This window comes from Prosopis cineraria, unplaced genomic scaffold (genome assembly GCF_029017545.1).
Source record: "Prosopis cineraria cultivar Desert tree isolate PC_DT_omini unplaced genomic scaffold, ASM2901754v1 PC11, whole genome shotgun sequence".
Taxonomy (NCBI): Eukaryota; Viridiplantae; Streptophyta; class Magnoliopsida; order Fabales; family Fabaceae; genus Prosopis; species Prosopis cineraria.
Window position 1 is genome coordinate 20,293,917 of NW_026555342.1, and position 15,025 is coordinate 20,308,941.

General features: G+C 30.1%; 1 long non-coding RNA gene across 1 annotated transcript; it reads left to right on the forward strand.

Annotated features, from left to right (window-relative positions):
• Positions 1-10,936: 10,936 nt before the first annotated feature.
• Positions 10,937-13,945, forward strand: LOC129287049 (uncharacterized). Its single transcript, XR_008587582.1, has 3 exons — positions 10,937-11,518; positions 12,687-12,771; positions 13,719-13,945. It is a non-coding gene; the product is annotated as an uncharacterized LOC129287049 (long non-coding RNA).
• The last annotated feature ends 1,080 nt before the right edge of the window (positions 13,946-15,025 follow it).

Sequence of the window (15,025 nt, forward strand, 5' to 3'; positions counted from 1 at the left end):
ATGTGAGAATAATACTAACCTAATGTAGTTTAAAGCTACAAAATCAAATACAAGTATAAGACCCACGAATAATAAACTTGAGAATAGAGCTTAAAAAAGTCAAACTAGCTAGTGATTAACCATAATGTGCTATGTGCTAACGAAACTATTGTTAGCAACTAGTGTTTTGCATATAGTCTTCTTTAGAATTAATGTAATATCCTAAACTTTAATCCAAGAGATTAATTACTAATAAGGGATAAATTAGTGATTAATGGGTTGATATTTTGTATTGCTTGGTTGGTATGTTAATAAGATTGAGTAGTTGAATAGAAAACTGGAATGAAATCATGAGCAACAGTGAGAGTTATCTCATTGTGTCACGCACCGTGACACTTAGCATGGATAAGTTAGAACATGGATCAATTAATGGTTCAGAGGAAAGGAGGAAAAATGCATGGGAAAGAGGAAGGAAGTCTCAACTCCTTTAGGGCATTAATTTTTCAGGGTTTAGGAGTTTACTTTGACCAGTGAGTTGCTCGGTAAGTTTCATACTGCCCTATACTTCATTCTACCTTAATTTCTCTAAGTTTGATTGATAAAGAAATTGAATCAAGGAGATTTAGGGGGTTAAAATTTGAGAAAAGGATTTTAAAAAGGCTCTTTGGTGTGAGATTAAGGTTTTGTGATTAGTCTAGGGTTTAGTGGTTAAACCTTATGAATATAGGCTCAAATTGGCCTAAAGGATAAGGTTAAAAAGGGGTAAAATTGTTGATTAAGTAAGAGAAAGGTGGTGTTTTAGTCATTTGAATACCCTAAGGGTAAATGAATATTGAGAATGGATTATGTTAACTGAAAAGGTGTTAATGGAATTGTTTTATGTATTAAGGAATTTGGCTTAGCTAGATTAGTATCCTGTGTTGAGTGTTGAGAATTGATTAAAGAATGTTTCATTATGTAGACTGAGTATTCGAGGATTTACTCGTGAAAGTTGACACAATTTGAGAAGTTAATGAGAATGGTAACCCAGGTAATAAGGGTAAAAAAGTTTGTCTATTAGTTTGTAAAATGATTTACAAGTATTTTATGCAAGTCATATGCATTGTGTTTTATGAAATGATAGAGTAGTAGTATTGTGAAAGAACCATGTGTGTGTGTATGAGTAATGCTTGCAATATATGCGAAGAGGCATATGCTTTTGCATCCGTGAGTTTACCCTAGACTAAAGTAGGGGGTCACGGCTTTACTTTGTGTAAAGCTAGGATGTCACACCCTGCTACTAAGACTATGATTGGTATGGAATATGAGATATATTCACATTCCATAAGCCTTAATTATATGAGATTAAGCTAAAATATCGATAACTAATTTATATATATAATTATATAGTTAAAAAAATATTAAATATTTTATAGAAATTTTGGCAAAGTCTCTCCTGTAAGTTAGACCTCCCATAATTTCTACAATAACAAAATCTGTCAGCCAATTCAGCAAAGGAACTTAGCTCCACACTAGCAAATTATATATCAGCAAAATAAAACTACAATCTAACTATGGCATACGGGGAGCACTAACTACTATTGTATAATATAATGAATATTTACATTAAAATAAATGATTGAAGCATGCTTTCACTGTCTGAAAAGTAATAGAGCCCCTCAATGATCAGCAGGAGGTATAGGGTCAACCACATTAATTAAGACTAAAGAATTTTTTTAGTGAGTAGTATCCCAATCAAAATTATAGATAAAATATGTAAAAGTAATAATTAATAAAATTTAGTTTAAAAGAGTCAATGGAATATTAAAATACATATTTTAACTAATAATAAATGACAAAGTTGCGAAACAATATAACAATGAAATAAATAAATAATTTTAGAATTTTATAGGTTATCAAGAATTGTACAACTCATAAAAATATATAAAAGGAATTTGAATAATGATATAATAAAAATTGTTTGTAAATAACTAATATAAACAAATAAATTTTTAAATCCAATCTAGGAGGAAATTTACCATATAAAATCATACATGACCAAACATCAATTTGTTTAATAGAATAAATTAAAAAAATAATAAGTTTCCAAAAATTCACTTTTAGTGGGGCTTCATCAAAATAATTAACAAGCGTGGACACATAGTTCACAAGGGTAAGTAATCGACAAGTGCAGATTGAGGCCACAAAAACAAGCATAGGCATGAAGCCCATGAAACAAGCACAAGCATGGGGCCTACGAAAACAAGTGTGAGTACGATGATCACAAATAACCATCCCTTCATTCCACGTACATTGGCCCTCACATGAGGCTAGCACCTCCTAAACACCCTGCTAGCTATGTGAACCATGGCATGCTAAGGGCTAACAGAACTGCCGTTACCATCTAGCATTCTGAACTCAGTCCCCTTAATTAAATCAAGCGTGCATGGAGTTGAAACATTCATTTAAAACCATTCTTTCAAAATATACTATTCATCTATCAAATTTTCTTTTCAATTTTTCTCCATGCACGAATTGTCATGTTAACCACTGTCACAAAAATTGTAAAATTTAAACAATAGAAATACTTGGAATAAATAATCCTTAACAATAGCATAATTTTTAATGAAAATAAAAAATATTATGTAACAAACAAATTAATATAAAAGTGAGGTAAGTAAAAATAATTGTATAAATCATAAATATAGAATTAACAAGAATATTTATATAACTTATAAAGGAATACTATAAAAATTTAAATAAAGAAATTTTATAAATACTTTGCAAGAAATTATTTAAGACACTGCCCGCCCACCTGAGAATTTTTTAATAATTCTAAAGCTCGTTCACTTTGACTTCTCATTTTAGTTCCAATGTTGCAATTAATTTCCTTAATTATTAGCCATGACGAAGGAGGGAAGGAAAAAGATAGTGCCTATGGAATAGGGGAGGGGAAATTTGACGCAAGTCAATCGCAACACTGTTAAAGGAGGAAGGGGCTAGCATTTTCATGGTCACGGCATCAGTCACAATAGAAGAAGAAAACAAAGAAGGAACGGAAGATGAAGGCCACATACTCTGCACCAGTCAAAATTACAGAGCAAGGAGGTGAGATAGAACCAATGATGGAGTATGAAGAGGAAGCTGGCAGGAGGAGGAAGAATGATGGGAAGATGGTCACTGAAGGCATAGTAACATAGACTTACCAGAAAAATCAAAGAGGAATGGAGAGTTGGTGAACCAGAATGAAAAAGAAGAAAGATATATAATTTTTTTATCCTCCTCTGGTGTGTGTATTTGGCCCAAAAGAGAAGAAAAAAAAATATGAACATAAAGCTTAATTGGGAAAATTACAAAAAGGGCACAGGAAAAATTACAAGAAAGGGCATAATGAAAATTACAAGAAAAAGCACAAAATTTTCCTTTAATTTAAAACGCAATAAAATTAAACTTTTGCTTAGTAGAATTCAAACTCTAAAGCTTCAAGAAAGTTACTAGCATAAGTTCTACTAAGTTACCACTTTCTACTTGCTATAAAACTAATTTAAATAAAATATCAATTGGGAGAAAAAGTTTTTATTTAATTTAAAATTTATGGTCATTACTTAGGAAGTCCTAGAAGTCCAAAGCGTTGATTATGATCCGCTAGTAAGAACTCAGGAATATATATATCCATAAGTATACCATAGACTAAGGTAGGGGGTCAAGGCCCTACTCTATGTAAGGCTAGGAAGTTCTGATGGTCCAAGCATTGATTTTTATCCACTAGTGGGGATACAGGAGAGCAAACCACCCATCCTGGACACCTTGGGTTGAGGCAATGGTTGGTGGGCCTTGTTTCGTGTAAGGCTAGAAAGTCCTAGTCCGAGCATTGAGCTTACTCCGTTAGGGGAATGGGAATGCATAAGCTTAGTGGATGATAGAATATGATCTTGTGTATATATTTATCTATATGTTTTTATGGAAAAAATGATGCTACTTTATCCCTTATTCTTGATTTTACTTACTAATCGATATTTAGTGTTTATGCAAGTTACTAGGATGTATGTCTCACTTTGTTATCTTTTGTATACAAGTGAAGAGAGTATGAGAAGGTTGGCAAAAGAAGCAAGGAAAGATTAGCTTCATTTAATAGTAGTATAACTACCTTTTGTGTAATGGATATATAATAATGTTGTTAAATATTTGAGTTACCAACTAGGATACATATATATATATGTATATATGTGTGTGTGTGATTGTGGAATTGTGATGACTTGCTCATATAAATAATGTTACATCCCATCAAATGCATCACAATGGTGAATATGTGGGTAGGTTTAGACATTATTCAAGCAAATATATGATGTGATGTATAAATTGTTCCACTGATAATATATATAAATTTTGTAACATCCTAAAATTTTTTTTAAGACTTAGATTTAATTTAAAATAATACATATATATATAATTAAATTAAAATTAAAAATAATTTGACAGACGTCTAGAGTTTGAATTATACTAAACAAAGGTTTTATTTTATTTTATTTTTAACCATGGAAAAAATTACTAAAGTTGCCCCAGGCTTTTGTGTTATAACAAAGATTTGAGTCCTTCTTTATAATTTTTCCTAAATTATTTTGTTCAATTTTTTTTCCAAAGGGTAAAGCACTCAGAAAATGAAATGAAACAAAGAAAGGAAAGAAACAAAACCAAGAGCAAGAACGGATGAGAGTGAGAAAGGAAGGAAGAGAGGGAAGCTAGAGCTTGAAGCCGAGAGATTTTACAGTGGTTGCAAGCCCGGTTACACGATAGGTAAGCTCCTTGCTTAAATCATCTTCCTTCCTTCTTGGTTTTCTTAAATTTTTAGAAGAGGAAATTTTTAGATTTTGATTCCAAAGACTTTATTCTTGTAAGCTTTAGTTTCCTTAGGTCCCAGAAAAGTTGTTTTGAGTTTCTATTTAGTGTTTTGTTACTTTGAGTGAGCAATTGGATGATAGAGGATAAAATGGACGAAAATTCAAACTCTATGGGATTGGGTTTTGCTCTTCAATGATTTAAACATATTGATTTAGTTATAATTGTGCTATTTAAATCCAATAAGATTTAAATTAAGCTTTAGTTTTCATTATAAGGGCTAATTGTTAAAGTTGATAATGCTAAGTGCAATTTTTGGTTGATTAAAAATTGTATGGTTTGAAAATTGGCCTAATGGTGGCTAATAAATGGTTTTGGTGGTTAAGTAATATTATGAGAATGGTTGATTTAATATATGAACCATTGGGATAGATTACGACTCATTGACTCAAGTTGTGTGCTATGAGTTATAGTTTTCTTTTTTGTTATTTGCCATGAAAAGCGATGTGGATCACTTATATGTTGTAGAAAATTGTTGGTGGAACTCAATTGAAGGATAAGGAACAAGCCAAGTCTCATTTTGTACAAAAGGGTTGAGGTAACAAGAGAATTTATATTTTTTATTATTTTGTTTAGCTATTCTTGAGTAGATAATATTATCTAGCATACATTACATGTTTTAAAAAATTGGATGCAAATAAAATGTGTTTTAAAAGAGTTTATAGGGTGTTAGTTTAATAATAATACATTTAGGTTTACTATCTATTTAATAATGATATTATTTATGAAAATGAGATTATTAGCATGCATTGTGATCATAAAGACGAGGAGTTGCATTTAGGGAAGTACAACTAGATTAGGTACCTTAGATAGGCTAAAAAATCACTTAAGGGATGAATTATGAGTGTTATACTACCTTGAGTGTTGAAATGGTCAATACTCGGGAAAGGTAGAAAAAGGGTAGGAGGTATGATCTCGATAGGAGTTCACCAATGAGGAGATGTGGTTTTATAATATTCTATGGCTCACTACCAGTACTTAGTGTTACCTTACCTATTTGTGGGTTCAGTTCACTAAAAGGGTTAGTGGATTAAGTGTTTGATGTAAAGGGCATCTTAAATTAGGATTTAGATCATCACACTAACTATGGTTAATCAAGGACTAACCTAAAAGGATTATCTAATACGAGATTAACCTAAATAAATTCTTAATATGTATTTTCACAAACGATTCAAAACAAAGATCCCAAGTATTTAAAATATTTCAAGAACTTATATCATTCAACTAAACATATGCAGAAGCATGATAAAGAAAACATATCTCAACATAAGAGAAAAGCTTCCTCCTTTATTTTCTCTCTATGCCTTACTCCACAATATATATATATATATATATTTACAACATAACACTTGGTCACTCAAAACCTTTCATAATTGGCAGCGAGGGGCCAAGGTCTCAATCACGTCACATTTATCACAATGACTATTACCTAGTCATCATACTCTATATATCATCTATTCATCAATAGCCCATCATGTGCATGAATTTTTCTTTTCATTCACATATAATTAATATCAACTACTCACCTTTGGACATAAAAAATACAAGGAGAGACCATAACAACATTCAAGTTCTCAAATTAAGTAAATAATAACTATTTTCACTTGCACAAATATTTGGCCCATTAATATAACACAAGCATCAAACCACATTCCCAAGGGCCCAAAATACATTTCCACCTAACACAAAACCCATAGTGCAAGTGGATCAATAATATATTATCCTAGTTGGAAATATCATAAACTAAATACACATATCAAAATAAAAAGAGAAAGGCCTTCAGAAGTGATTATTATCACTTGACCTAATGCTCCTTTCCTCTATTCTTCTCAGATGAGCTAACTCCTGTAATATATTAAAAGAGAGGGGTGAGTACAACCACTTAGTAACCATGGTGCATCTAAGTTATACAAATGCATGATAATTAATCATGAATGTAAATGGCTAATAAATTTATTAAGGTGACCATGTAAACAATCACATTAATAACATGTTAATCACATTAACATTTAACTCATGTGAATAATTTCAAGAATAAAGTCAAGTACAAAGTTTGCACAAATGGCCACATATGCATTATTCACATAATTACTACATGTTTTCATTTCCACAATTATAATCATATTCTCAACATAGCCATCAATCACTCAAATGGTATGATAATAATAATATGTATGATCAATCTCTTCCTTATATCCCCTCTTATTTCCTCTGACATGAAATCTGTGGGCCAATAACCGAAAAGGATTGTCCATGTAGTGAGACTACCTAAGGCCTTAATCATATTGTGAGGGGCTACTAGGCTAGGGTTACCTTACTTACTTATGAACACGGTTTCTCCCAAATCACATATTATGGGTTGTCATACCCAAAACTAGCTCTACCTAAAACTCCAGGTAGGCCAGTAAGGTCAAGTCTCTTAATAGGAATAATGCTACAATATCTTACAAGGGAAGTAGTAGTAATAACCCCTAGGATTATCGGTTAATAGCCAAGTACCATATGAATTTTGCATAACTGCTAACTCCTTCACTAAGGTGAACTCCCGCTATACAATTATGCTTATGAGAAACTGCATTTCAAAAACTCATATATAATTCACAGTTATCCCACATGCTCATCAATTTTCTTACTCAATGAGTATCAAGGATCATCATATTTCAATCATGCCTCTTGCATCAATTTTTATATTATTACATAAAACCACATTAACATCATATAAAACTCAACATGCTCATATACAATTCATCATTATACATAATCCACAATTTATAATCAAAAGTATGCACATCATCATCAATCATTAATCTCATTACTCATATCAAGTCACAATTAACTTAGTCACAAATCATAGGGTCTCAATAAAGCCACACATGCATTACAAACAACCATTTCAAAATTTAGATATATATATATATATATTCTTTTATTTCACCATCATAAATAATTAATTAACATACAAATATATAAAATAAATTTTTTCCAATTACCTCAACCTTTGAGAGGTCAAAGGTTATCCCTCAAGTTACAACACTTCCAAAGCTTTTCAAAGCTTGAATGGTGTTAAAAAAAAATTAATCTACAATTGATCATATCCCAATATGTCAATAATATTATTAACATAATTTTTACTCACACTCTAACACCTAAGTATTTATTTTTTTTATTTCATTTTTTAAGACCTTAGTCTTAGCCTTTTGAGTTTTAAAATTTAATTTAATATATTTGAACCTATCTATTTAGTTCAATAGCATCCTTCACCATAATTTCATTGAAATTTGGCTAAAAACATCAATCAAATAATTTTCTAACATCAAAATTTCCCTTTTTATTCCAAAAATTTGCACATAAAAATACCCAAAAATTGAAAACTTGACCTCAAGCCTGGAATCATTATTTTATAACTATAATAGTTTATTTTTCATCTCAAATAATCATCTAAATATCAACAAATCAATCTATATTTTCAAATTTAATCAAAAAACTACCCATATAGATCTAGGGATAAACTCAAAGGCCTCAAATTCTAATCCTATCAATAAAATAATATTGTAAAATTTATTACACTACCAACAACCTCAATAACCAAAGTTACTCATCAAAAATTTATCTCTCTTTCAAACCTTAAGCTTTTCAAAATCTCAAAATTTGCAACTTAAAAGGAAAAACGACTAAGAAAAATATTTAGAACACTTACCTAGTCAAATCTCATATGAAGTATCCTATTATAGAACTTCACCTTCTAAATCAGCTCCAGTCAGTCATGGCGTCGCTCGCTCTTTGTGCACGGATGCAGAAACAAAAAGGAAGAAGAGAAATGAAAAGCCAAAAGGCTTTGTTGGCTTTTTTTAAAAAATAATGTGGGTCCCATCATCCTACTACCTCTTTCTTCCTTTTTTTTTATTATATATATAATAATATGGTATACTTTCTATTATTTCTATCAATCATAATTGGGATGTTATTTACTAAAAAATTATTTTTGATCTCAAATAATGTAACTGATATTGTACGTCCTGTTGATTACTGAAGAGATTTTTTTGTGGAGTAGGGTAGAGGTTGTTTTGTAAATATCTCTTTTTTGATGCAATTATGAAATTTGTGTATTATGTCTTAAAAAAATATGGTTAGGTGCTCCACATGTGCTATAGTTAGGATCCTTATTTGGTTATATACTCTGTCTACGGGCTGGATGGAGCTGTGCTATCCTGAGTTTAGTGATATTCTACTGGTAAAATTTGTATTGTAGGATTTTTGGGAAGCCATACTGATAAGGGATGTGTTGTCCAGATTTCCTAATTCCAATATAAATATAATTAAGTAATAGAAAATTTCCTTGAACTAAGGCTTAAGGAATGTGTTTTGTACACATATCTCATGCCGGTTACTCCTATATTTTGAGATGTGACATTAACACTAAAGTTCAATGAACTTATAAGCTTAAGGTTGGTTCTAATATAATGCATTCTTACCCTTTTCAAAACATGTGATAGCTCTTATTAGTTTTTACAATTGAATCAAAGAGAAGAACAAAATAAATAAACCTCTGATGCTAAGTTTTCTCATTTTGTTAATATATATGACGTTTTGTTATTATCAAAATATATAGTTCAACAAATCCAAATATCCATGCATCCAAACACCATTAAATTATTTTAACATAAATATTTAATAATAAAAGAATTTCAGAAATTTTAACATAATATTCTTTAAAAAATAAAGTCTATATAATTTCAGCATAATTGAAGAAGGAACGTCAATGTATTTTACAGATATATGTAATAACAATAACATATGATGAGTTAATTAAATGGTTGATTAATTGGTCGCCGTTAATTTGCTATAATTTAATAAGACATCTCATTATATCATTTAAAACAGCTGTATTTTAAGGATTTCAATTTGAAATCAGATTTTAAATTTATAAACAAGTTTCTACCTGCATGAAAGATACAATGATTTGAACACTATCTCAAAGAAAAACTCGAAGATTGATATATAAAAAGTAACAAGTCATCTATAAATTTATGAAAAAAATTAATTTGAGCTGTTAATATTTTAAAAAGTAATTTACAAATTTTAGGTGACTTTTTATAAATAATAATATTTAATTAATATTTAAAATATTAAATATTTTAGTAATATTTATTAAATTTTATTTTAACAAAACTTCAGGATACTCAGCACTTCTAGAGAAAAACTTTAAGGTGGCCAACGTTCCTTAAAAAAAATTCAAGGATAAATTAACATCAAAGGATATGATTAGAGTTCTGCCTATCACTGTGCATGGGTCTCATGCCAGTAGAAAATAGCAAAATTAACAGCTAACTAATAAGAGTTTTTTGCCTCTCGAAAAAATAGTTCAGGGAGAAATTTTCCCATTTATCAGTATAGGGTGCCTAGCTTTCCTAAACAAATACTTTAAGAGTAAAAATGTACCTTAACTCTATAATCAATTATTACAAAGTTCATTCGTTACTCATTTAACATTAGAATTTTGAAAGAAACATTCAACTCCAATCCGATAAATCTATTGAGCCTTCAACAACTAATTATTGAAAAGATAGATTATGTTGACATCACACCATTATATTTTGAAATTTCATGATATACCTTCTTGCAATCATTTATTGTCTAGGAGGTCAATTCTTACATATTTTACACAGATACATAATAAAATGACTTTTTATTATTATAAAATTATAAAATTGTAGAAAACAGATTTAATAAAAAGACTTTTGTTTCCTTGTTATAAGTGAGCTCATTCTTCCATATTAAATTTATTAAAAAGTGCATGATGATGTAATAATTTTAAATTTTAAATCTAACAAAATTTTGCTCCTAATGAATATTTTTTTATATAAGTTTTATAGTAAATAGAAAGTGGTAGTTTCGTAAAATTTATGCTAGTAAGTATTTATGAAAAGTTTATTTTTTATTTATTTTTATAAATTATAGAAAAATTTGTACTTTTTTTTGTAATTTGCTTATGTTCTGAATTATAATTTTGCGTTGTGCCCTTTTTTGTAGTTTCTCAATTTTCTAATGTCAAGATATTTCCTCTTACTCCTCTGCCGTTCGAACTCCAGAATCTGCAAGACCTAGAGAGATCTTCCGTGCGTTCTCTGTTCAGCTCCTCCTCGCCGTCATTCCCCATTTCTTTCCTCATCACCGGCGGCTTGCCATCTTCCCATTCTTTCTGCTGTTCGTCCGCCGCTGAGATGAGTGATTCAGGTCTTTCTATTCTTTTCTCTTTCCGTCTGTTCGTCTGTTCAAATGGAGCTGTGATTGAAGCTCTTCCCTTGTCTCCTTTCTCGTCTACTCTTTTTGTGACCTGCTTATTTCTTCTCCACTGAAGATCTACCGAGAATTGGTATTGTCTCTCATCCCCTGTTTCTGGTTGCTGTCATACCGTGTTCCATCAGTGGTATGGGATGAACGTGTGCTGGGTTGTCTCTTCTTTCCCCTCTGCTGTTCGTCTCTTTCTGTCAAAAAGTTGTGTGTGTGTGTGTGGTAGCTCGATTCCTTCTTTTGTTGGGGGAAAAAAAATTGATGGTCTTCCACCTTCTCGTTTGTGTAGCGAGCTGAAGCTCTTTTTCTTCTCCTGCTGCAGCGTCGGTCACTTGTTGATTTTTAGTGATGGGTATTGCAAATTTCGTTTGAGGTGAGTGGCTGATTTTCTCCTTCCTCTTCAAGTTATATGACAGCTCCGAATCATCCTGTCCTTCCTTTGGCCAATTGGTATAATCCCTGTTTTTCATTGCTGCTGTTGTGTTTTTAAGAAGGATTAAGGTGTTACTTTGGTTAGTGCTAGAAGTTATTTAGTTAAGAGGTTGAGCTGGACTTTAATTATAAAATTAAATCTTGGAAGATGTTGAACTTTCTTGGATGCTTTTCTTATGACTTAGTTAATGGAGAAAGCCCTCAAGGTGTTGTTAAAATGCTTGAGAGAAGAATTTAAGGAATGAAGGTTGTTAAATTTTTATTTTGGAGGAACATGTGCAAGTGTAATGCCTATAGAAAATCCCAAGCTTTTGGTTGTTAATTTTAATATTTTACTAGATGTGATTTAAAGGTTAGGTTGGGATTTATTTTAGTAATAATTTGTATTATTGATGATGTTTGAGTAGAGTAAGGGAGTTTGACTTAGGAATTAAATGACGAAGATAAACCAGTACTAATGGAATTTGGATTTTGTAATATTTGAATGCTCTCAAAATGGTTGCTTAAGTGCTTGAGAGAAGAGTAAGGTGTTAAGTGATTATTCAAATTAAATTGTAATTCATTGACAGAGAAGGAGGGAATTTATATTCTGGTTTAAAAGTTTATATTGATAATGAGAAAATTTTAAGAATTTATATTTGGATATGAAGGTGTGGTTGTCTGTTTTAAACCAAGATGCTAGTTCCTTAATTTAAATTGAAATGTGCAGAAAGTGCTTATTAAAAGTTTTAAGGATTGGAATTGGACTGGGGAAATATTAAAGACCTTATTGAATGCTTGTTGTAAATTGAACCTTGATGCACTCACAATATTGTTAGTTGAAATATTTAAAAATAAATAGATTAAACGAACTTGTAGCTTGTAGCACATTGTGAAATTTTAAAAAAGTATGAGTTTAATTTGGCTTCTTATGTTTTATGTTAAAGGAAATTATGGAAATTATTATTATTGAATTTAAAGAATTTGGAAGAGAGCGCAGTTTGAGACAGTTGATTTAAGAAAAAAAGGTTTTGAAAAGTCTTGTGAATATTTAAATGAAACATAAATAGATTGGGTTATAGTACGGGAAGTTTAATATTATTAGCTTGTTGGTTTGTTTGTTTGATTAGGTAATTAATTAGTGGCATTATGGGAGTATAAGTAAGAGGCTTAAAAAGGGAGCAAGCCATAGAGATACTTGGATATGTGTGTAAGGTAAGTGGGTAGTGTCCCAATAATTTTTTTGCAAAGTGGTTATAAAACTTCTTTATTTAAATTTTTACGTTATTCTTTTATAAGTTGTATAAATGTTCTTGTCAATTCAATTTTTATTATTCATATAATCCTTTTTACTTACTTTAATTTTATATTAATTGATTTATTATGGAATCTGCTTTAGAATTGTTAAGAATTATGTTATTTTCAAGGAATATTTGGATCCAGTGTATTATTAACTGAATGTTTATTCTAAACATTTCTATTGTTTAAATTTTATTATTTATGTTATAGTTATTAATATGGTGTTTCATGCATGGAAAAAGTTGAAAAGAAAATTCGATAGTTGAATATTATGTTTTGAAAAGAAAGGTTTTCAATGAATGTTTCAACTCTATGCATGCTCGATTTAACTAGGATGACTGAGTTCAGAACACTAGATGCTAAAATCAATTCTGTTGGCCCTTAGCACGCCATAGTATACCAAGCTAGTAAGATACTTAGAAGGTGCTAGCCCCGTGCGATGGCCAATATGCGTGGAATGAATGGATGGTTATTCGTGAGTATAGTACTTACACTTATTTTTGTGGGCTTTATACTTGCACTTGTTTTCGTGACTTCGTGCCATACTTGTTAGTTACTTATCCTTGTGGATTGTATCCACACTTGTTAATCGTTCTAATTAAATCCCCCTAAAATGTAAAATTTTGAAAATTATTATTTTTAAATTTATTTTATTAAATAAACTGTTGATTGATCATGTATGATTTTATATTGTAAATTCCCTCTTAGATTGGATGTAAAAAAAACATTCATTGTTAGTTAAAATTTGTGTTTAATATTCCATTGATTTATTTTAAACTAAATTTTATTAATTACTACCTTTACATGTGTTGTCTATAATTTTGATCAGGACACCACTCATTAAAAAATTTCTTTGATCTTAGATAATGTAATTGACCATGTATCTCCTCCTAATCATCAAGGGACTTTATCGCTTTTTGGATGATGGAAGCATGGTTTACTCATTTTTTTTAATGTAAACATTCATTATATTATATAATGATAGTTAGTGCTTCACGTATACTGTAATTAAGTTCAAATTTTATTTTGGTGGTATGTAATTTGCTGGTGTGGAGCTAGTCTAGTCTCCTTTACAAGATTGATTGACTGGTTTCACTATTGTAGGAATTTTAGGAGGTACAAATTACAAGTAAGATTCTACCAAAATTTCTACAAAATATTTAAGACTTTACGACCTTTATAAACATATATAAAAACTATATATTGATAAGTTAGCTTAATGTTTGCTTAATTAAGACTTATATAATGTGAGGTTATCTCATATTCCATGCCAACCATACTTTTAGTATTGGGGTGTGACAACCGATGTGTCTTTTAATACTCTTGGGATCATTTCAATATTTTTTTAAGTTGGTAGGGACTAGTCCTTTTAGTCTTCCTTATTTTTTAAAAAAATTGTCCAAATTATTTGTAGAAAATGATGTGTTTACTTTTTTTTAATCATTTGAGGTTCCTTTAATACAATTTAATGTGTATCACATCACAAGGAAAAATCTTTTACAAGTTGTTCATACGTTTTCAATTATTCAAGTCATGTGGACAACAATTTCTTATGATTTCTTTTTTTTTTTTTGGCCAAAGTGGATAACAATTTAATTTCAGTGTTCATATTTCATTGATCCTTTATTTTGTAATCGAACGATATATCATGCATTTCAATTTCACACCCGTCACATCATAAAGAAAAGTCTTAAACATCAATTAACATTAATTACACGAAAATTTTCCAAGTCAAGTGAAACAAAAAATAGAATCCATCTATTTTTGCAGGAACCTGCATTAAAATGATTTCAAATTGAAAAATTTATCCGCAATATGTGAACCCTACGAAAGCGTGTAAAATTATTTGGTTAATATTTGTCTATATTATGGACAAGACTTTGTAGCCAAGTAAGAAAGAAACCACCAAGGTTCTTAACCTTTTTCAGCATTATATTTTTTCTTTATTTGTGGGTCATTTATATGATAGTGTGAAGAAAATTCTACATATTGGTTAAACAGGGGGAAAAAGAAATCCATCTTTTTTTCCTCTATAATATCAATGTTAACAAACCCCTTAAATCCAATTAATATCTTGTATCTTTTTTATCATAATTTTCTCAACTCATGCATTACTCAAAAGGATTAAATTTATTAAAAGAATTAAAATATAATTTCACCCTTAAATTTA